This window comes from Mus caroli, unplaced genomic scaffold (genome assembly GCF_978045245.1).
Source record: "Mus caroli unplaced genomic scaffold, Mus_caroli_1 scaffold_6, whole genome shotgun sequence".
Classification (NCBI taxonomy): Eukaryota; Metazoa; Chordata; class Mammalia; order Rodentia; family Muridae; genus Mus; species Mus caroli.
In genome coordinates, this window is record NW_028227261.1 from 149,230,709 (window position 1) to 149,251,982 (window position 21,274).

A 21,274-nucleotide genomic window follows, 5' to 3' on the forward strand; every position below is an offset into this window, starting at 1 on the left:
AAAGACTCAACAAAGAAAGAGAACTTCAGATAGATTTGACTTATAAACAGGAACACACCAAAAACATCATCCAGCATGATCAAGAAGGCTTCATCCAAGGGATGCAGGGATGATTTAATATACAGAAATCCATCAACAATCCACCAATAAACAAACTGAAAGAAAAAAAATCACACAATCCTCTCATAAGATGCAGGAAAAACCTTGGGCAAAAACCAACATGTTAAATACTTTATGTTAAAAGTATTAGAGAGATCAGGGATACAAGGCACATAGCTAAACATAATGAAAGCAATATACAGCAAGCCAATAGCCAACATCAAACTAAATGGAAAGAAACTTTAGTGATTACACCAAAACCAGGGCTAAGACAAGACTGTCCACGCCCTCCCTATCTATTCAATATAGTACTCAAAGATCTAGCCAGAGCAACATGACAACTAAAGGAGAGCAAGGGGATACAAATTGGAAAAGAAAAAGTCAAAGTATCACTATTTGGTGATGTTATAATAGTATACATAAGTGGCCCAAAAATTCTACCAGGAAACTCTTACAGCTGATAAACATGTTCAGCAAAGTGGTTGTACACAAAATTAACTCAAAGAAATCAGTAGCCCTCCTTTATACAAATGATAAAAGAGCTGAGAAAGAAATTAGGGGAAACACCCTTTACAATAGACACAAATAATACAAAGTATCTTGTTGTAACTCAAACCAAGTAAGTGAATGATCTCTAAGAAAAGAACTTCAAGTTCTTGATGAAAAAATTGAAGATATGAGAAGATAGAAAGATTCCCCATACTCATAGGTAGGTAGGCTTAACATAGTGAAAATGCCCATCTTACCAAAAGAATCCTACAGATTCAGTGCAATCTCCATCAAATTTCCAACACAATTCTTCACAGACATGGAAAGAACAAATCTCAATTTCATAAGGAAAAGCAAAAACCCAGGACTGAGAAAACAGTTCTTAGCAATAAAAGACTCTCTGGGCAATCACCACCCCTGACTTCAAGCCATACCACAGAGCACTAGTGTTAAAAATTGCATGGTATTGGTACAGAGACAGATTGTTGATCAATGAAATAGAATTGAAGACCCAGAAATAAACCCACACACTTATGTACACTTGATCTTTGTCAAAGAAGCCAAAAATATAAAATAGAAAAAAGAAAGCATCTTCAACAAATGGTGCTTGTATAATTGGAGGTCTGGGCATAGAAGAATGAAATAGAACCATATTTATCACCCTAAACAAAACTCAAGTCCATGTGGATCATGAATCTCAACAAAAAAACAGATATACCAAATCTTCTAAAAGAGAAAGTGGGAAATACCCTTGAATGCATTGGTACAGGAGACAATTCCTAATGGCTCAGGGTCTTAGACCAACAATAGATAAATGGGACTTCATGAAACTGCAAAGCTTCTGTAAGGCAAAGGACACTGTCAATAGGACAAATCAACAGCCTACAATTGGGAAAGGATCATCAATAACCCTATATCTGACAAAGTGGTAATATTCAAAATTTACAAAGAACTCAAGAAGTTAGACACTCACAAACCAAATAACCCAATTAAAAAATGGGGTACATAACTAAACAGAGAACTGTCAACAGAGCAATCTCAAATGGCCAAGAAGCACTTAGAGAAATGTTCAAAAAAGGAATCATAGGGGAAATGCAAATCAACACATCTCTGGGGTTCCATCTTAAACCTATCAGACTGGCTAAGATCAAAATCTAAAGAGATAGCTTGACATGCTGCTGAGAGGGTCAAGCAAGGGAAACACTTCATTGCTGATGGAAGTGCAAACTTGCACAACCACTTTGGAAATCAATTTGGTGGTTTCTCAGAAAACTGGGAACAGTTCTAATTCAAAATGCAGCTATACCACTCCTGGGCATATACCCAAAAGTTGTACCAACATTCCACAAAGACACTTTCTCGGCTATGTTCATAGCAGTTTTATTCATAATAGCCAGAACCTGGAAACAACCTAGATGTCCCTCAACTGAAGAACGGATAAAGAGAATATGGTACATCTACATGATGGAACACTATTCAGCTATGAAAATCAAACACATCATGAATTATGCTGACAAATGGATGCATATTGTGAATATCTCCCTGAGTGAGGTAATCTAGTTCCCAAAGGACATATATAGTTGTACACAGTTATAAGTAGATATTAGCCATAACACACAGGATTCCCATGCCATATTCCACAGACCTAAAGAATTTAAACACAAAAGAAAGCACAAGTGAGGATGTTTGATCTCATTTAGAAGGGAAAATAAAATAGTCATAAGAGGCATATAGAAGGAGGGAAATGGACAGGAGAGAGGAAGGGGAGGGAAACTGGAGGGGTGTTCAGGATCAGCAGTGGGAAGAGACAGAAGAAATGGCCAGATGGCCATGAGAATGAATGGAAATTTGCAACTGATGAAAGTGGGAGTTGGGGGCATCTCCAGGACATAACAGAGATATGGGATAAGGGAGGCACACAAGAATCAATGGGGTGACCTTAGCTGTGACTCACAGCATTGGAGTATTGATCCTGAAGAGAATACCTCCTGCAGCCCAGCAGGAACCTCAGTGGAGCAACAGATACACCAACCCATCCACAAAACATTCAGCCCAAAATTTATCCTGGCTACAAGAAATGCAAGCATGGAGAATAGAGCAAAGACTGAGGAAATGGCCCACAAATAACTGGCCCAACTTGAGACCTATCCCATGGGCAAGCACCAATCCCTGGCACTATAATTATACTCTGTTATGCTTGCAGGCAGGGGTCTAACATGGCTGTTCTGTGAGAGGCTCCACCAAGCAGCTGACTCAAGCAGATGAGGACACCCACAGTGAAAGAGTGGATGCAACTTGGGGACTCCAATGATAGAATAGAGGGAAGGATTTCAGGCCTGAAGGGGATAGAAACTCCACAGGAAAAACAGGGGAGTCAACTAACCTAGACGCTTGGGGCTTTCAAGAGACTGAGCCACCAACCAAAGAATATACATAGGCTGGACCTAGGTCTCCCTACACATATGTAGCAAATGTGCAGCTTCATGTGGGTCCTTAACAACTGGAGTGGGGTCTATCTGAAAAGCTGTTGTGGAATATGCTCTTCTAGTGGAGGCTGCCTTGCCTGGCCTCAAAGAGCAAGGATGTACCTAGCCCTTCAGTGACTTGATGTGCTAGGCTGTGGGAGGGGGAAATACCCAAGGGATGCCCTACCCTCTCATAAGGGAAAGGGGATGGGGGAAGGATTGTGGGAGGGTATTACCAGGAAGGAGGCAGTGAGTGGGATGTAAAGTGAATAAGTAAAATATATAAATAAACAACCAAATAAATAAAATAGTTCAAATTCCTGCAAAATATATATTTATATACAGATGATAATAGACTCTTCCACTATGAGCTATAAGTATAAATATATAACCAAGAACGACTATAAAATCTTCAATAAATCAAAGAAGAAAGAACTAAGTTTCTACACAGTCAGTCCTATCCCTTCAAACTCAATAGCCACTCTAGGCAAACACGGCGAGTTAGGTTGCATCCTATAGACCTAGGAGCCAGGTATGCAACATGCTGGAGTCAACTGCCTTCGGAGAACATCTACATCCAGTCATCTAAAAAGCAGTGGTCATTTCTCTCACTCACTCAGATTCACCCAATAAGAACAAAGTTTGATTAGGAAGAAAAACACAGCATTCCAACTAATGGTCATGGGAAAGAACACAGAGCAATAAGAATGTTTTTAAATGCATAAATCACAGCCAAATCTACAAAGAGCCTCCCAGTTCAACACTTTACTGTGAAAATACACACATCAGGCTATCACCCTGTGTCACCAGTCCCCACTTACTGAGCCCAATTTCCAAATGTCTATTATTCGTTGTTTTCACAGTGCTACGAATGGGTAGCACCCAGGGCCTCTGCACATTAAGCAAGTGTTTTCAACTCAGACTGTTTTCAACAAGAGTGCAAATGGTGGTCCTTGCTAAGCCAAGGGAAGAGAGGTGACTAATGTAGCTGTATGTGTGGCGACTAAAGGTGCATGCGCATCCATGACTATGGGGTATTGGCACAGAACTATGCCACCAGCAAGAAAGAACACTGAGAAAGACTAAAAGCTTAGAGACTGCCCAAGTGTTGTTATTTCTCACAGGATAGTTTTCCTCTGAAAACTGCAGATAGCATTTAAAACAAAGCACCAGCAGGTCACGGTAATGAGGTACAGTACCCAAAGTGACGGAAAACAACTAAGCTGGAACTGGGAGAGGAATCCCAGCCCAGAGCAGCAGCTGCCAGGGTCTTTGGCAACTGGAGTAATTCAGTAAGCACTGGCCACTTTCACACGGGTGACACTCGCCTGCTACCGTTACTCGCATTGCTTCTGAAATTTGTGATTATTTTTTTATTTATGGGTGTATGTATATTTTTGTATGGATATATGTCATATGTGTCCATGCCTGTAAAGGTCAGAAGAGCAAGTCAGATCCCCTAGATATGGAATTGCAGGCCACCTGACAGGAATGAGAACCCAGGTCTGGTTCTCTGGATTGCTACTTCTTCAGCCCAACTCCCGTGATTTTATTATATAATAATTGTTCACATTTTGTCTAGGCTCAGCCCCACAGTTACCTAGCAACAGCCAGGTGTGCCTGACTCACTATAAAAGGGGATGCTTGCCCCCTCCTCTCTCTCTTGCTCTCTTGCTTCTTGTTCTTGCTCTGTCCTCTCCCGCCTCCACCCTCTCTCTCCAGGTGCTCATGGGTGGCCTCTACTTCTCTTGTCTTCTCTTGTCTTCTCTCTCTCTCTCTCTCTCTCTCGCTCTCGCTCTCGCTCTCTGTCTCTCTCCTTTTTGCTGTCTCTCCTACCCTGTCAACTTCCCTCCCCATGCCCTGAATAAACTCTATTCCATACAATACCGTTGTGTGGCTGGTCCCTTAGAGGGAAGGGATACCTCAAGCATGGGCCCATAGAAGCACCCCTTTCCCTCACACCTGACTATACCTCTACCAAACAGATTCCTCTCTCCCTTATCTTTTAACAAAACATAACAATAATCAAGTATCTATATGAAGTATCTCAGGCCTCAGGTGACCTGTGTGGTGAGTGACATTCAGATCAAAGACCAAACATGCTTTTTCTCCCACAAGCCACTGCAAATCTACTGGCCCACAAAGAAACCCATGTTTCTAGGCACAACTTCTTCCTCCCTCCAACTTCTCTGCCCCCATATAATATTGCAAAGGCTGCAGAAAACAGGTATGCATTGCTCCACTGAAAAGCCAGTGGCTGCAGAGTGTATGCTGTGATGAAGGGAAAGACTACCTGAGATCAGGTCTTTTGGCTATGTCATCACAATCCCAGAGGATACGGGCCTCCTTGCCTGCAGCAGGGCACTGCAGCTGGCACCATGCTCAATGCCCAAACAAAATATATGTGAAGTTTTCATTAGGGATGAGGGCTATGGAGGAAATCAACAGTAGCTGAGAAAGGGGCTACCACTCTAGCTTCAGCAATCATGGCACACCAGATACAGTAACTTTTGTCCCAAGACCCAAAGGATAAATCGTAATACAGGGAAGGAATGAGGCACGAAATCCAAAGGAGAGAAAGACAAGAGTTCTGCACTTTGTAATCTTCTCACCTAACTTCCACAGTGGTCTTGAAGTAGGGTTTATAGCCTTTCCCATTTTAAAGACAAGACACTGAGGTTGTGCAGCCTCGAGCACTAAATGGACTTCAGTGAGCCAGTCTGCACCCTCACACAGGCTGGATTGGGAGACATATCCCTCTTCTCAAGGAACCTGCTTAGCTATTAACCCGCTACAAGTACACTTTTGACCTGGAATTCCCAAGACCTCAGCCTATGTAGTGATACAACAGAGAAGTGTGGGTCTCCCTCCCATATGCACGCAGAGTGTCTGAATCTCCCTGAAACACAGCGAATCTGGGCTTCTGAGAGTCCTGGTTTCTGTGATACCAACAACCTAGACTGTGTGTGTATATGTGAGTGCAATGCACTCTGGGATACCAACAACCTAGATTGTGTGTGTATATGTGAATGTAATGCACTCTAGGATACCAACAATCTAGACTATGTGTGCACATGAATGCAATGAACTCTGGGATATCAACAATCTAGACTGAGTGTACAGGACTGCAATGTACTCTGTGATATTAACAATCTAGACTGAGTGTGTACATGAGTGCAATGCACTTTGGGATACCAACAATCTAGACTGTGTGTGCACATGAGTGCAATGCATTCTGGGATACCAACAATCTAGACTATGTGTGCACATGAATGCAATGAACTCTGGGATACCAACAATCTAGACTGTGTGTGCACATGAGTGCAATGCACTCTGGGATACCAACAACCTAGACTGAGTGTATACATGAATGTAATGTACATCTCCTCACGTTTGTGAAGCTCACTAAAGAGAGTCTTCACACCTGGTGTAGTTTTCTGCTGCAGTTTCTGAGTTGGCAGATGATTCTACCAGGTGTGAAAATCTTTCTCCCCAAGCTCCCAAACCCAGGGCTTAACTCACTTTTGTCAGGGACAAGCAGTAAGATACAAGTTAACAAGTCCTCCAGCATTGATCCCCAATGCACTGATCCAAAAGCACACCTAGTTTCCTGTCTCATGACCTGGAATCAGGATCCGCATCACAGCTGGTGTTGTGTCACAGTCCAAGTGACACTGTAGTTCTATCCCAGTGGCATGGAGAATGATGATCCATCCCAAAGTCAGAGGTGTATTACATGAGGATGAAAAATTCAGAATCCCACAGATACCAGGCCCCTCACCCTTCTCTGCTTCCTTCAAGACTACCAAACACTGCTCCTCCCCACTCCAATACCTTGATCATAGCTTCCTGTTTCCACTTCTCTCAAAGGATCCACTCACTATCTGTCCCCTTCCCACAACTGAGGCTCCAAATCTGCAAATTAAAGCCAAATCCTCATACACACAGAATGGAACACACACACACACATACACACACACACACACACAGTGATCTGCAAGGCCAACAACTGACCAGGTTTTGTCTCTACTGTTTGTCTTTGCCAAAGGGCATTTGCATCAAAGGGTGCCTCCTTTTGTTTTGTTTGGTTTTGTTTTAACTAACTTTCAGCCCTTACTAAAGGTCTCTCTCACTGAGACTCTCCAAACCACAATTCCACACAGGTGGGAAGTCTTCCCCATTCTCAACTGCACTTGGAATTCCTTTAAGTTAGGTTTTTGCATATTCATTTAATTTGGCAATTCTCAACCTGTTAGTTACAAAGCCTTGGGGGGGGGGGGGTCACATGTCAGATATTTACATTAGTATGCCTAACTGTCAAAATTACAGTTATGAAGTAGGAATAAAAATAACTTTATGGCTGGGGTCACCACGGCCTGAGGAACTGTAGTAACCAGCAGAGTTAGGAAGGTTGAGGACCACTGATGTGACTTACTCCCTACTTCTCTATGCTTCACTCTAAAGAGCTTAGTTTTGATTATCCACCTGACCAGGTCTGGAATCACCTAGGCAACAAGCCTTCAATCACACCAATAAGGGCTTATTTAGGTGAGGCTAGCCTCTGAACATGACTGTGAAGGATGCTCTTGATATTATGTTAGATGAGGCAGGAAGACTTACCTCAGATGTCTATTTTGTACCCTAGGCTTCCCTTCTGAACTGCACAAACACAGAAGGCTAACTGGGTAGAAGCCACCATCTCCTGTTGCCTCCTGACTATAGTTGCAACACCTCACCCTCCTGCTCCTGTGATGCCCGTGGAACTATACACCAAAATAAACCTTTCTCCTTTAACGTGCTTTTGTCAGATACTGAATCATACCACAAAGCTTACAGTTAAAGGAAAAGCAATTAATATATGCCATGAATAGGCGAAGACCACATCTTTTCCTGGCTAGTGACTGTAAGCCATGAACAGACAGGGACCACATCCTTCTGGCTAGTGTTTATTTATTTATTTTTTTAAATCTGGCAGATAATGAATCCTCTGCTAATAATTTTTAATATATTAACCTTAATAGGACAAATTATTAACTATATCCTTTTGTATAATTACCCCCCCTTTTTTTTTAACAAAGTTCCAGTTTGGGGGACCAAAGCACTGCTGGTAATAATGGTCATTTTAAAGTATTATCCATGATTCTTCCTTAAGAAGACATCTAAAAAGGTGAAAATAATTTCTAGTGTCAGTAGGAAGGAAAAAAACCCTGCTTTTCATTACAACACAAAGACCCAAAATCCCATGTGCTTAAGATTGTGTTTGTAAAGGTCTTCTCAGGAGCTGGACAATTGAAACCACATTGACCTTGGCCTGGAGCACAAACCACACCCTGGGATTCTTACAATTCTTCCAGGAACCTGTCTGCTAAATGGCAGTTCCTCTAGAACTAGGGGGCTCTCCATCCGACGTGCATCCAAATCATTTGCAATTTTAAAGTCAGTGCAGGAAAAAAAAAAAGTCCAGTGCACACACTCATGTGCACACACACACACACACACACTTTCTTTTTTACTGTCAATGCTAGAAAAAAAAAAAAAAGCAATTTCTTTGGCTACTAAGCTTTAAAAGTGTGCGAGTAAGTGTGTGTGTGTGTGTTTGTGTGTGTGTGCTCTCACGAGTGCGGGCACACACACACACATGCGCACATCTTCTTGAGAGCACTCTAGGGGCAGAGGGAAGGGAGGGGCAGTTAAGGTTCATAAACACCAGGTCCTTATGTAGTCTCTCCTATTGTGACAACTTTATCATATGAAAAAGATTAAAATTCTACCCAATCCCCCATCATACACATGGAGAAACCAAGGTGTCAAAATAAGGAATGCACGGTACATGTTTATTAATATCACTTTGCAAAATAATCATTAAGAAACCTGCCCAAGTTGTCTACAAATAAGATGAGAAAGGACTGTGGTAGAGTAGAAAGGTTGGTTCTCATCTTATTGCTGCCATCACTGCTGTGGACAAGGAGAAGAGACATTCCACAGCCATCACGCAGTACTTTCATGGTCATCGACAGGTTTGGGAATTCTCATTGCCCAGAATCACAGTTCCATCAGGCTTTGGGGACAGCAGTGTGCCTGAGTCACAGGCTATTTTCAGGGCTTCTCAAGCCCTACTTGCCTTCCTACACGTATTTGTAGGGGAGTCAACTGAGAAATACCATCCATCTTTGTTTTTGAAAGATTAGTTGAGGCTGGGCCTCAACTGTGGTACAAAACCAGCTCCCAGTCCTGCGTCCCAGATGAAAGGGATCACAGTAAGCAAGCTCATCGATGGAGAGAGCGTATGTCACAAGGCCAAGTGTAGAGCTGGGCTGTCAGGAGCAAAAACCCCAAACAGACCCAACATGACTCACAGCCTCAAGGTCTAAACCGTCTCTATCAGCCTTTTATCTAATTCAAAGACACTCAGCTGCATCCTTCTCAACACTCAAACAAGTCATCTTTGCCACACATTGTAAGACTATTCAGGAAAAGGAAAAACAACTCGATTTCTCCTACTTTTGGACTGATGATCAAGCACTACCCTGAAAATCCAAATCCGATCATTGAGTGATGAGATTTTTCTGATACCAAACCCCTGAAGAAGAGGGCGGTCAGCTCCAGCAGCTAAGAGGCGGCAAAGCTTTCCCTCTCTGGGCAGTAGAAAGCCAGGCTCTGGTACTTACATCTTGCTATTTATTAGCTATGCCTCAGTCAAGTCACTAAATTCACCCACAGAAAGCAGATAACACAAGTATTGTTTGTTAGAGGAGTAAGAGGAAGCCTAGAGATACGCTGCTCGCAGCACTGGCCTTCACAGGTACGCGATTGGGAGCCAGAAAACCTTTAACTGCGTGGACTAATTTACTTCCTAGCCGGGTACACAGCCAGCATAGAATAAATTCAGAATCTTCACCTTGAATATCAATTCTCATTGTAACCTGCCAGGAGCCAGGAAAAAATGATAAGAGGTAACAACAACAACAACAACAAAAAGAGCAGAGGGGAGCAGAGCCTTCCCAAATAAATTCAAGAGGGGAATAGGTTCCGCGCCCTTTATTTCTCTGAACTGGAAGTCCATACTAGAAAAAGAAAAAGGCCAGGTTAGCTGCAGAGGCTCTTGGCTTAGCTTAGGTTAGTCCAAAGTCCACCTAACTCTAATGAAGAACAATAAAAGTGAGGAGACCAGCTAATAATTTTTATAAGCATTATACACTTAGCATCTAGAACATTATTGGACTCTAAAAAGAGAAAAGATTCTCCAGGTAAATGCTTGCCAAACGTTAAAAAATGCCAAGAGAAAACTTAAGAAACCGTGTCATTCCTAACACTTGCGCAGGCTGCTGTCTGTCCCTCCGGTTGTTTTCACACCTGGCCAGCACTAGTGCAGATTAATGCTGGATGTTCCTTAAGCATACCTGTGCCCTGGCTGAGCTGCCAGAGTTCCCCACAGCACCACCTACTGTTGATGGGCTATACCTACAGCAGTTCAGCTCATACAAAGCCTATCTGTAGCTAAACACTTAAGGAAAAAGATTTCCACTTAAAATTCAATAGTCGGGACAGAGGGTAAACTGATAGCTGAGTGACTAAAATATAAAATATCTAAGCTGCAAGCATTATCTTTTGTTACTGAAAAGGGCAAGTAGGTAATTTTATTTTTTTTTCTCAACCATTTAGTCTAGAGGTATCGAACCAAAGGCTTTAAAGCTAGAGTTATGATGTGCTATGAGGGGGTGATCACTCAGCAAATGCATTCATCTTTCATTAATGGCAAGCATAGACAGTGTTAACCAACTTCTATACCAATGTGAGTTTTCCAACTAGAAACTGAGAGTAGTATTCTACACCTAAGGAGGAGGGCGATTTGACGATGAGGTTCACAGCAGAGATTTTCCTTCTGGTTAAGCCCTTCATGGACAACCAAGTCTTATTACAAAACTCGCCAGGCCACGATTGAATTCAGACTCATAGACCAGACAAATACCAAATTCCCCATTCCCAGCCATTGAGGATACACAGAGCCAGCAGCCTGTCAGTCTCCTGCAAACAACCCAACCTCAATTCTGATCTAAAATTAAATCACTGACTCAAAATAGATCATGCTTTGAAAGATCTGGGATAAAAACAAACAAAAGACCCACTCCCCCCCCAAATAAAACAGCAAAAACATAGGTTGAAAATAAAAACAAAAATAAAAATATCTAACATTTCTCTAGAACCATCTTCCATGCCCTATGATAAGGCTTTTGCAGATTTTCAGGTTCAAAAGGTAATGCTGTCCCTGTGTTCAATCCGTGATTTTTAAGTGAATAATGAAGAGATGTCACAGATTATATGTAATGGGGTGAATCAATGGCACGTTACCATCAACATGCCTGCCCTTATCTTAAAATAACTATGCTTAATAAATGCCTCATTTGAATGACAAGGTCTCAATACCACAAAGTGAATACAAATACAACAGTAATAATAATGATGATAATAATAACAACAATAATAAACGATGCTAATAATAACATCAGCAGCACAGGTGCTTCCACATGACTTAGATGGTGGAAGCTAAATAACTCTTTCACACCAAGAGAGGAAATGAAAATGGAAGTCATATTATTCATACAGAAAAAAAATGCTGATTCTGCTATCATATTCCTCTCTGCAAAAATAGACTCGGCAGTCCTCACAAGCCAGCCATGCACTGTTGTCACAGATGTGCGCCAGATTTGCACAGGACATAACTTGGCTGGGGGGGGGGGGGGGGGGACCTGAATCTTAGGCAGGAAAGAATGCCTGTTCTTTCTTGGAGGAGAATGTGGTGACTGTCAATAAATCTGAATAGCAACTTAAAAGGGTCAGAAAAGCTGGGAGTCCGGTGGTTTTATTCTCACTTTGGGAAGTAATCAAAGTTATCGGTCTTCCTTCTCCACTGGCCACCACAGAAAGACTTGTCACTGCCGTTTTCACCATCAGGCTCCTTGCTATAACAAAAGGAGGGCAGCACAGACACCAGCTTCTCACAGCCTAGCATTGTCGCCAAGTTCTGAGCACCGCTAAGTGACAGGGGCACGAGTGAGCCAGGACCAATTTTATTCTATTTCCAACCCTCATGCTTTCAAAGAAAACAGACAACCGAGCTGTGGGAGGACTGGAGGGAGGAGGCGGTGGGGGCAAACAAACTTTCAGAGCCCCGGGATCTGCATTCTTGCAGGAACTGACAGCACACTGACGCGCCCACGGGATGACCTGGGTGGGGATGCAGCACGGAGTGGGGCTGGGGGCCGCCGCGTCCTCGCCCACCTTCTCCCCAGCAGTCAGCGCTCCTTCCGAGCCTGGGCCTCATCTCGGGCCCGGGGCGTGCAGCCGAGCGCGGGGCGGACAGCGGGCCAGGCTCCTCGGTGACCAGGCCCGGCCGAAGCGGGACCCTGAGAGGTACTCCCCACCCGCCAGCGCCCCCGCTTACCTTGGCCGCACTCCGGCCCCTGCAAGGCGGCCAGGCCAGGCACCAGGCTCCGGAGACCGCGAGAAGGAGCTTGGGCCCGCGATGCACTGCAGGCCGGGATGAAGTGGCCGCCGGGTCCCCGCCGCCGGCTCGGAATGGACCGGGTTAGCCGAACCGGCCCGGATCGGGCGGCAACGGAGGGCTGAGCTGACCGCGGCCGCGTTTGCTCCTCCGCACCGAAGGGGCGGGCTCAGGCAGGCTCCGCAGGAGAGCGAGGGAGGGAACTTGGAGCCAGTTGCTGCGGCCCAGAGCGCGTGTCCCTGCGCAGCCGGCACGCCCCCAGAGCGCCCCGCCCCCAGCCTACCTTCCCGCCCCACCCCCTCCGCACCCGCACTCTTCCTCGTTCTCCTCCACCCCGCCCACCTGCGCCTTGGCCCCACCCCCATCAGCCCCACGCCCACCCTGTGCCCTACTCCCCCACTGCTCCTACCCCTTGACGCTCTGAGATGTGACTCTTCCACTCCAGGCTATGCTGGTTCCTAGAACATGTGGGCAGATGTGATGAGCTTTTCTGATAGCCCCTTCTTGAAGATCTTGCCAAGTCTCCTACCTCACATGTGGTTAGTAATAGGGTTTTCTCCGTGGGCAGGAAGCATTTTAGAAAGACTAAGTATGTTCTAAATGAGTTTTGCGAGTGGGAAGTCTAAAAATTAAAATGCACGTATATCAAAATAACCGAATTTAAAGGAGATTAGGGGGATCACATATATATTCCTTGCCCCTCAAAAAAAAACTATTAAGCAAAATTTCTCTATTTTTAACCCTTAGTACTATGAAATGTAATGACATTTGTATGAGTTTTGCGGAAAGGCCATCTATACATATTTAAATTATGCAACTTTTGATTCCCTGTAGTTCAGAAATTATCAACTAAAAATCAGATAGCTACAACAAATTTCTGGCTATTTGCAAGAGTACTGTGTTAGCGTGTGATGTAATGCTGGGCTTTGAGTGAAGGTTGGCATGCAAACGGGGTCCTTGTCAGCCTCTTTGCCTACTCCAAAATCCCTGTCGGTGGACTGAAGCTATTTGTCATCATTATTATAGCAAACGCAGCCAGTTTCTAGCCCAAACAGACCCCACCTCTGCACTTGCTTGTTCCATTCCTTCTTTTAAGCCTTGCCACTTCCCACTGTGTGTGACTGAGATGCAAACTTCCATTTGAGTGCCCCGGACAGGCAAGTAAAGAATATCTTTACTCTGGAAATAGAGATGGGAGGAAGGAGGTCATGACCTACGCAGGAAGTATCAAGGTTCTTTCTCCGAAATATGTCCTGTAAGCCAGCAGCAGCTGAGTGTGCCCCACCAGAGAACAAAGGCAAGCCAGAAGGAAACCTTCACTAGAAGGGGAGTCAGGAAAACTCATGTCTCAACTAAGGTATCTGTGCAAAGTGGACTACACAGCATCAGCGTGGGGCTTCTGAGGACATGTGCCGCTGAACTGCCTTCTTGCTCCTTCAGTTTTGCAATGGGCTCCCGTTCAAAATGTTGACTTATAAAATCATAAAAGATTACCCTGGGCTTCGGAAATCAGAAACACACCAGTAGCTTCTAGCTTTTGTGTTGATCCAACCAAGTAATTTCTTGATAATGAAGTACAGGTCAAGAAGTCACTTAAGGCCTTTATTTCATGGCAAAGGCAAGCGGACCTCTGTGAACTTGAGGCTGCCCTGGTCTATGGAGTGAGTTCCAGAACAAGCAGGGCTACACAGAGAAACCCTGTTCAAAAAAAACAAAACAAAACCAAAATACAACAACAACAAAACCCTGGGTTTTAACAGGATTAAAGGATCTCATTGAGGGTGTTACTTTTCAATATAGAATCATATTATACTCCAAACCCAATAAGAGATGTGTTCACAGAACAAGAGTAAAACAATAATGTCTAAACCAGAATCTCCTAGTACATTTTCTGTCTTAACTATTAGTACGATAAGGTGTACTTTTACAACTCCCCATTGTCTGCTAATCTAGGATCAGTCTTTTCGAGACAAAGTCTGAAGGGCTACCATAGTCTTCTGGAAATTCACCACACTAATGTTTTTTGGTTTTTGTTTTAGTTTTTTTTTTTTTTTTAATTAGAATTTTCCTGTGCTTAGAGTATTGTTCCAAAGAAATGGGCCATTGGCCTGTGCATGGAATTCATTTGTGTCACAAAGATTTTTGTCTCATAAAGTACATAACAATGTTTGATTGGCTCTGAAACAAGCATCTGTAGATAGAGTTTTTCAGTATTAGCCACAGTCTCTGATTGCTTGACTTATTTCGTGTGGGAGAACGATATGATATCTACAAGAGGGGAGACAGAGAGCTCAGCGGTGCTATTGACACGGGGAAGAACCTAGTCTTTCCGTCACTGGTGACATTTCAGGAATATACAAACCTGTGAACTGAATAGCAATCTACTGTAAAGAGTTGTGCTGCCCACTGGAGAGACAAGGAAGAAATCATAGCTCAGCAGCTTGGAAGCAATGTTAAGGAAAAGATCCTTGGTATCCAGGCGCAGACTCCAGCAGCATCTGGACAAATGTTGATGATACTCCAGGGAGAATCTCACCAAAGGAGAAGAGTTCCCCAGCACCCTCAGCCAGGGTTCCAGTACAGTCTATTTCTTTGTTCTCTTTTAGTTAGGTCAGGGTCACACAGGTTCATTTGTCCAGAACTCCCCCCAAATCACAACATAATAGAGTGCTTTCCGGCAGGGGGCAGAGTTATCCAGAGAGCTCCTCACAGCATGGTGTCTCCAGAATGGGGAGCAGGACACAAGCATGAGGACTTTTTGTTTTTGTTGTTAACTTCTCCCAAGAGTTTCTGATGGTTGTTAAAGGTTAACTTGTGCTCTTCATTCTACAGGGAAATCCTTGAGAGATCTCATCCAAACGTCTATGGGTTTGAGTTGTATATAAAGTTAAAGTTATTGGTTGAACAAACTCCATTTGTCTTTTCCCTTCAACCATCAGTCTGAAGGTATAGAAAAAGCAGGGAGGAGAGATCAGAATGTGCTTCAGGAGGGGGGGATGGGTTAGAAACAGTAGGCAGCAAGAGAAAGGGCAGCCGCTGGCAAGAGAGAGAGAGAGAGAGAGAGAAAGGCCTTGTCAGTTGTTGCAGTGTGGTCACTTTTCCATCAGTAACAGCCTGGGTTTATCTAGTGCTGCTGGTCTCATAGTTTACCTTGCGCTCCTGCACAAGCTCAGGGCGCTGATGGGTGCTCATAGACAACAACCAGGACCTACATCACTAAACTCCAATAGCTTCCGAGATACTTAGTCTGTTAGGGCATTTGCATGCCTCATTTTTAGTTAACACAGGCCACTAACCATAAATATTATGATGAACATTCCATGAAGATATTGAGGACAAGAAAAAATAAGAGACATACCCAAGGTTAGAGTTAGCAATTACAAGATTTATGAGCTGATCCTTGTGACCTGCAGTCCATATATCTTCTACTCTAAATCAAACATGCTCACAGGTCCCACAAATCATCTGTCCAGTGGGTCAGGCTAACCACAAGAGGCCACCGGAATGTAAATGAATTGAAGTTTCAACACGTCTAAATCCCTTGCATTTAATTCTGATTCACTGAATTAAACTTTTTAATTTTAAATGTCAATGACTTAAATTTTTCTTCCCCACAGTAGATTCTTTTTTCAAGTATTCACTAACAACACGTGGCTGATGGCTGCCCTGCTGGCTGGCCCAAATTAAGACAAAAGCATTTTCATTCCCCTTCATACAGTTGTCTGTGTTGTCAGGTAAGGCAAAGTTTTCTATGATTCAATTATCTGACTATGTTTTTCCAGTCCATGTATGCTAACTGTTGTGTCCTAAAGGAATAACCGGTTTCTGCATCTACCTTCATCAGCAAGGCATGCTGGACTAAGAATCAAAGGAAGACGGACAGGCTGGGAAGTCACTCTTCAGGGACACAAATGGCATACCATGAGGCCTCTGCTTCCAGACCTCCCCACTGGCATCTTCTTGCAAATACCTGCCTGGCACTGAAAAAAATTGTGTTCCTTGCAAACCTTTTGCCCCCAATTCTGCTTCCATGCATTCATATGCTTTCCCTATGGATGGTCCTTTTCTAAATCCATGCCTCAGAACACAGCTGGTGTCAATGGGGGACTTGATCCCTGATCTTCACTGTTACCCAGGCCATTGTTAGGTGATCAAGTTTAATGTACATTAAATAGTGTAGTATTTGCATATAACCTGTGAATAATCTCCTGTAAATGTGAGCTCTTATCTGGCCTGTTTGTAATACCTAGTGCTCGGAGAATAATTGCTATATTCTATGGCTTAAGTACTGTTCTCTAAGTCATTTGTAGCCCTTTGTAAATGGCCGTTATGCTACATTGCTGATGGAATGGTAGAAAGGAGAAAGGTTTGTATATGTGTCACACAGACATAATGATTTCTGAATATTTGTGATTCATGGTTGATTTAATCCCTTGGATATGGGGGCACTGACTTTCGGCTTCAGAATTTTAACATTCAGTTTCCACCTTTTGTACCTCCCTTCAGAGCATTGTATTTCTCTAGCTTTCTCCTAAGTTTACTCAAAGAGCAGCAATGAGCTGTTTGTAACTAATCTAATATTCACCTCGAAATGGAAGCTTGCATTTTGACACTTTTATAGAAACTTAACATTACCTGACATTGCTTCATAATGTATGCACATAAAATGGTTGATAAACTACAATGGATTGAAAATTGGAAACAGCTGTGCCCGCTAGTTCCCGAATGCAGTCCCAGCCACCTGAGAAGCTAGAGCACTTAGTTGAAGTAAGTACATGAGCAAGTGCAAGATCAAGGTCAGCCTGGCTAGTGTAGGGAAACTCTGTCTCAAAATAAAATAGAAAGAAATTTTGAGATATACCTCAGTAGTAAAATGATTGCTTAGTATGAAGGGGGGTCATCAGAGCTTAGTTCTAGAACCCCCTTTGATGGTTTGAACAAGAATGGCTCCTATAGGCTTATATCTGAATGCTTGATAACTAGTTGGTGGAATGTTTAGGAAAGATTAGAAGGTGTGACTTTGTTGAAAAAGGTCTATTTTTAGTGTGGACTTTGAGGTTTCAAAAGCCCTCCTCAGGCCCAGTCTTTCTGTCTCTCAGTTTTTCTCTTTCTCTCTCTGTCTCTGTCTCTCTGTGTGTGTCTCTGTCTCTCTGTCTCTCTCTCTCCCTCTCTCCGCTGTCTCTTATTTGTAGATCAATCAGATGTAAGTAAGCTCTCAGTTACTGCTCCAGTGCCCTGCCTGCCTGCTCGTGTTATGCTCCCTGTTTTGATGCTTATGGACTTACCTCTGAAGCTGTAAGCAAGCCCTCAATTAAATACTTTATTTTATCAATTGCCTTAGTCATGGTGTCTTTTCACGGCAATAGACAAATATCTAAGACATTACCATTTCTACAAAATGAAAAAAGAAAAAGGAAGGAATAAATAACTTAAAAGCACCCACAGATAGATGATAGATAGATAGATAGATAGATAGATAGATACATAGATACATAGATACATAGATACATAGATACATAGATACATAGATACATAGATACATAGATACATAGATACATAGATACATAGATACATAGATACATAGATAGTATACTCTATCAGATCATCTCTTTCTAGGCCCCAGTACTCACCTCTACCTCCTTTCAGTGACTGATGTATTCATCACCCTTACTCCATCAGGTAAGCTCTAGTAAAACACAAGAAACTTAATGCAGAAAACTAAGTTTAAAAATAAAAGAAAGGCAGAAGTAGCAGTAAAGGAGTGTCAGCCTGAGCCTGGAATTTGGCAAGGGCAGGATACTCTTTCCCTGGGAGCACATACACTGCAGGTAACACCATAGCTGCCCTGGACATGGAGCAGGTTAATAGCAAAGGATCAGAATGTGTGCCCATGGGAAAAAAGCATGCTTCCCAAAGTCCAAGGCCATGAGGATACACAGGTACTTCCTTCTGCTGAGCTGACTTGAACTCTAGCATTCGTTGAAATAAGATGAGTTCTCATTATCACTGGGTCTGAGACTCACACCAACTTCCAGATTTTAAAATAGTTTGAAAGGATTATATTTTCAGAATTTGCTGATATCAGAAACAGAACACTGGTTTAACAGATGCCCTTCAATATCATCAGGAATAATATGAACCCTGATACAATACATGGAGTGTTTATAAACTTCTCATAGTAAAGCAAACTTAGAACATTAAGTTACGTGGTTGATAGCAGTAGAAACAATCTTCGCTGTAGTTTTCTTTGAGTAGGAGATTGGTGTGGAATGGATAACTGAAGCCCCAATGGCATTCAAACCTCTTCCTAATCAAATTCTAACTGAGTGCTTCTGTAGTGGACAGAAGAGAGTGAACCGATTTAAAGTGGTCTTTCCCTTGTTACTGTTGTAGAGAAGAGATGCTAATGAGTGAAGCAGATCTCAGGAAGAAAAGAGGGACAAGAGGGTCACAAGAACTGTGAGGAACAGATGGCACAAACATTGCTAACCAATTTCTCCTCTTAAAAATGCATTTAACTAGGCACACACACTTAGAAGACTCAGGGCTTGCTGTGCCCTTTGTTCTAAACAGTTTTTATTGTACATGTGATGGCTTCTAAATGTTTGGTGAGGATATATTCCAAGTCTCCTATAGACATTTTACTTTTCAGCCATCTAGTGCTAATATAAAAGATGAGCAATGGCGTGCATGGAATTTGTTGGAATCACCTGCAAATTGCCAGGGAATTAACAAAATATTAGAGTGCTCCAGGCACAGACATGAACTTGCCTGTCTTCACCTACTGTTCCTCACTTCGCCACCAAATCTCTCGTTTTTACTCCTGCATTTTATTATTCACACCGTACCTGCCTTAAGTGCAATATGTAATCATAAAGCAGGCTAGTACTTTCTGTCTTATATCTCATTTGATGATTCTTCTAGTATCAAAACTGGTTTAAATTATTCTTTTGAGCATTATTTCAGTGACACTGACTTAATTTTCCACTAGTCAAGAAACCAAAGCTTTGAAGCAGGTAACATTAGATCTTCAACATTTGAAATTTCCCATGGAAGTGGTTATAGAAAACCAATCAGACAGAAGAACAAACAGGGTGAGAAGTCAGAGAAGACAGAGGACAGAGGAAGGAGAGTCTGCATGTGTCAGCTTACCCTCCACCCAACCCCAAATTCTCCATTTAAACTGTACTAAAGAATACTCAGGAAAGGCTGAAGATAGCACGCTGTGGGAGAGCACTTGCCTAGCATGTACAAAATTGTGAGGTCAATTGTTGTAAGGGATAGAAAAATAGAAGACTAGTCATAGTGTTGTTGAGATATTTTGGGAGAAAATAGCTCATGTTGGCAATTCAATGGTTTGGACAAAAGTATAGGTACACAAAGCCATTGTACACTGGAGAAATAACAATAACATCACTGATACACACATCCTCCTCAAATAACCTCCACTTCTATGTAGTTGAGTCAGGAGTTTTAGGCTAAGAAGTAAGAATATAGTTTAAATATTAGTCCAGTTTTTTCATAAGTATAAATCATAATCTCAAATTATGAATTGGCTGGATTCTCAGGCTCCAAGCATGTGTTATAATTATGCTATCCTTAAAAGATATTCCTAGGCCATGTTGGATTTCATAACTTGCTTATTATAGCCTAAACTGCATTATGCACTAATAAGCGACCCAATGCAACCAAATGCTTTAATGATAAGTATGGCCACGGTGGCTCCATATTAACCTTACCGGACTGTAAGCTGCATGAAGGCTGGAGATGCCAGTGAGCCCTCTTTTGAAATCTCCATAGTATCAAGCAATGTCAGAGCACCTGACAAAGGTTCCTGAGACATTCCATGAGATCATACACAACTGATAATATCATAATTACCATGTCACTGTATGCACAGGAACTGCTATAGAGTCTTAATTTTGCAGCATCTGCTAAACAGCCTACTTATGAGCAAGGGTATGCCAACATCCTGAAAGGTCTATAAGCCAAATGCTGCCACTGTTGGCCACCAAGTCATATGCCCCTCCAAGAACATACATCAGAATCACAAGAGAAGGGGGTTTGCATTACAGGAAGAGATGATTGTTACTTGGTTGGGGAAAGATTTGTGAAGCTACATATTTAAGGATCTGAATGTTTTTGTGAATCTGTAATAAATGAAATATTGCATTTCTCTAAATTCAAATACTATATTTAAAAAGCTAAAACTATAATGAAGTTTCTTAAACCAAACACAATATGAACCACTAGCAGGTTTTGGTAAGGAACCACAGGAAATGAACTTCTTGGGCCAAGATATCCATTAGACGTACTTGGCAATAACTCTTCTTCTTACTTCCCCCTGCTTTCCTTTAGAGAAGGGAGTATTTCTACTATTTCCTTAGACTGTCATGGTAGTAATACAAAAGGGGGTGCAGTCTGGAGACAGCAAAGAGTAAAGGTATAAGCAGGGTCCTGAAAGACTTTTTTCTGCATTACCTAAACTGCTCTGGACACACATTATGTTGTTGGCTAAATAAAGCAGACTATACTCTGCCATACCCCTTTCCATCCTCCTATTAACACAGATTTCCATCACTCTGTAAACTGTCTACGATACTGCACATTCCATGTATAGACCTCCACATTTTCTACACATCTATCTTCACTGTACTGCCTACAGTACTGCACGTTCCATGTATAGACCTCCACATTTTCTACACATCTATCTTCACTG

The 21,274-nt window shown here is 42.5% G+C and overlaps 1 protein-coding gene across 6 annotated transcripts in view; it reads right to left on the reverse strand.

Annotated features, from left to right (window-relative positions):
* Fam110b (family with sequence similarity 110 member B) overlaps positions 1–12,766 on the reverse strand; it is a 143,671-nt gene extending 130,905 nt beyond the window's left edge. For all 6 annotated transcript variants that reach the window (XM_029476537.2, XM_021160882.3, XM_085839507.1 and 3 more), the window contains exon 1: positions 12,496–12,766. The gene's annotated coding sequence lies outside the window, so the exon portion shown is untranslated. The remainder of the gene's footprint in view (positions 1–12,495) is intronic.
* Positions 12,767–21,274: the final 8,508 nt, after the last annotated feature.